The following is a 3,431-nucleotide window of genomic DNA, read 5'->3' on the forward strand; positions in this document are numbered from 1 at the left end:
TCTTAAAGAATAAAGATTAGGGAACAGAAGACTGCTCAGTGGTTGAAATTTATTTTTTTGTGGCTGAAATTCTTGCCTTGCAAAATTTGAAGCTACAAATTCAGTGCCCAATACCACCTGTAGACACTGAGCGCAATGTTGTTTGAGATAGCTCTGCTATCTGTGATTCCTGACTCGCAATTTCTGAATATGCTGAAACAAGTAATGTGTTGTACCAATTCCAGGAGTGTACTTTTCTTGCCATGACTATGTGTGCAAGACTACAACTAAAAGAGTTAAACCTCCAGTAAGCATCATATCTAAATGAGGTACACTTCTATCACATCAACAGAAAGAAGGAAAGGCGTGCAGGAATGAAGATTACCCGGATTTAGGTAAGGTCCTTTCCAAATAATCTTTTATTTACTTGTGGAAAGAAATAGGAAATATATTATAGGAAAAATATAATAGAAAAAAGCCTATTTTTAGGTAAAGCAAAGACTTGAGACAGGGTTTTGTCACATGAAGTCATCCTTCTCACATTCCCATCTGAGATTCTCATTTCTCCTTAAGTCCTCAGGCCCTTGTCACATATCAAGATACAAGTTCTCTAATTGTATGTTTATCCTAGAATTTCCAGTTATTTAAACTTTTTAAGACATACATAATCAAATTTGATAATTTGTTTTTGTTTTTGTTTTTACATGGTACAAGCTAGTTCGTAGATCTTGCCTTCCCTATGTGCGCTGCCAGACTGGGTGGCAAAGAAACCAAGGTTAGAATCACTAAATTAGATCATTGAAATCATTAAACCCAGTTTCTTCTCATGACTTCTAAGATGTCTTGATTTAGCCAATATTATTCACACGGAAAATTCTTTTTTTTTTTTTTTTTTTTTACAGACTAGCCAAAGGGTCTGGGTTGAGGTGTATATGGGGTGCATTTACTGTACCGCCTCTTTCTATAGTCAGTGTAAAGAACACAGCCTGTGGTAAGTATTGGGAGGCCTTATCTTTTCTTTTTTTTTTGATTTTTAAATATATATATATATTTATATATATAAATATATAAATATATATACATATATATATATCCTTCACCCGTGCAACATTCCCATGACCAATATCCCAAGTTGAGATATTGGTCACATGGAAAATTCTAACATGAAATTTGGAGAAGGTCTTTTTAGCTATTGGATGAAGTGAATGTTCAGATTTGGACCAAAATCAGCAGGAGACTCTGGTTAATTGTCCTTAAGTTACCTGGGACTTTGAAATTCAGAAACAGAAAATATGTCATATAAATGTCCAGAGGACTCTTTTCCATGTGAAGTGATCAACTGACTTTCTAAGAAAGAAATGATGTGTGTCATCATTCCAATTAAACATCCCCTTAAAGCATACATAGCTATTATAATATTTTTAAATTCCCTCAGGCTACTAGATTTTAAAATTTATTATATCATCTATACTCCATTTATAACTATAAAATATGTATTACTAATTTATACAATTTAAAAATCAGAGTACATATTCTTTTAAATTTTAAATGTATATTTAGAAGTCTCTCTAGTTTTTAATTCTAAGTTTTTCTTTGACATCATTGGATTGAAATATTAAGGAATTGAAGTGGTTCTATACCTGTCTATGTGTCTGAAAAATTTTACCATCCAAAGTCCAATTTCTCAATCTATTTTCTTCCCCCTTCTCGTTAACCCTTGAGTATACACCATAATTTTCACTTAGTTTGGGAATTCATTTTGCTGATTTTTCAAGTTCATTTGCTTTAGTTATTCATATTCAGTTATCTGTATATAGTGAAACCATCTAACAATGGTTTATATCCTTACTTATTTCACTTAGCAATATCTCTCAAGCTTCATGCATCCACTTCACCCCTGCCAAATACACTATTTTATCTTTTTAAGTGACAGAGATATACAATTAACTGTTGATAGACATTTAGATTAATCTCATGTTTTGGCCATTGTGGATAATGTTGTTATGAACATAGGAGCACAATTTTCCTTTTGAGTTCATTTATGTATTTTTGATAAATGCCCAAAATTGTATTGTGAAATCATTTATGTAAATTCCATTTATAATTTTCATAATATTTTATATAAAGGCTGTATCAACTCATAGTTCCATCAGGTTATTTAAGTATGAGCTCTGTTCTTTCTAGCCATTTCTGGAACATGATACATGAAAATCACATTCAGAGTTTATTTATTTTTATAATAATTTCTTATTTACAGAATGTTCATAATTGAGTTTCAGTCATTGAATAAATGTACACCACCCTTCACCAGTGTAACTTTTTCCCACCACCAATGTCCCCCAATTTCTTCCTCCCTGACCCTACCTGTCTTTGGGATAGGTATTTCTATCTCACTAACAACAATTGTTAGTGCAGTTATTTCTCTAACTACACTCACCACTCTGTGGTAAGCTTCATATCATGGGCTGGCCCTTCCAGCTGCGTCTCTAATGTCTCTGGGTATTATTACCATACTGTCCTATATTTTCCTTAAATCCCACAGATGAGTGAGACTTTTCTGTGTCTCTCTCCCCCTGACTCATTTTACTCAGCATGATATTCTCCATATTTATCCATGCATAGGCAAATTTCATGGCTTCATTTCTCCTACTAGCTGTGTAGTATTCCATAGAGTAGATATACCACAGTTTCTTTAGTTACTCATCAGTTGTTATTCATCTGACATTCAGGGCTTATAGACAGAAAGTCACCACACAAATATTTAATTTTTTTAGTTAGAAGCCCTCCCCCAAGGAAATGGATATGTGAATCTGAAGACCTCATCCTATACAATGCACCAAAAATTGATCCTTGGAGCTCTGAAGACTTCTCTTTATTACCTCCATATCTCTTGGCATTCTGAGTTACAAATTTTGAATTCTGGATGTGACTGGGAACTTCATTCCACTGGCTCTCTTCTCTGCCCACCTGGCTCTTTAGAATTATCAACATTTTACTTTTCTCAATGACTGTGTCTTGTCTATATACCTCTCTACCACAGATACCTACACCATAGAACTTATACTGATGGGTTCATGCCCTGTTTTTTGTTATTGATATGCTCTACCAACTTTAAGGAACCACCGCATACACAATCAAGCCATTCAAAAATGTTTGACTCTTTTTTTCTTCCAGTAACCCCTAAGATCTTGTTTACTTAGTTATAATCCTTTAGTGGGCAGCCGATCGATTTGTAGCTGTAAGTCTATGGCCTCATACCTCATATTCTTTGAGGTTTTCCTACTCTGTGGCATTGTCTAACAATTCAGAACCTATACGATAGCCTATACTATGGCTATGTTTTTACACAGATTTTTCTGTAACTTTCCTACTGATGTGTATTTTTCCAGCTCCCTTTCTACCCTTTTGTAATTTCTGCAGTCATGCCACTGAATCTGACCAATATGGAAAAA

General features: G+C 34.0%; 1 non-coding gene across 1 annotated transcript; it reads right to left on the minus strand.

The window, feature by feature from the left end:
• Positions 1-856: 856 nt before the first annotated feature.
• Positions 857-987, minus strand: LOC126005283 (small nucleolar RNA SNORA51). The gene has a single exon (XR_007494437.1). It is a non-coding gene; the product is annotated as a small nucleolar RNA SNORA51 (small nucleolar RNA).
• Positions 988-3,431: the final 2,444 nt, after the last annotated feature.

The sequence above is a fragment of the Suncus etruscus genome, chromosome 3 (genome assembly GCF_024139225.1).
Source record: "Suncus etruscus isolate mSunEtr1 chromosome 3, mSunEtr1.pri.cur, whole genome shotgun sequence".
NCBI lineage: Eukaryota > Metazoa > Chordata > Mammalia > Eulipotyphla > Soricidae > Suncus > Suncus etruscus.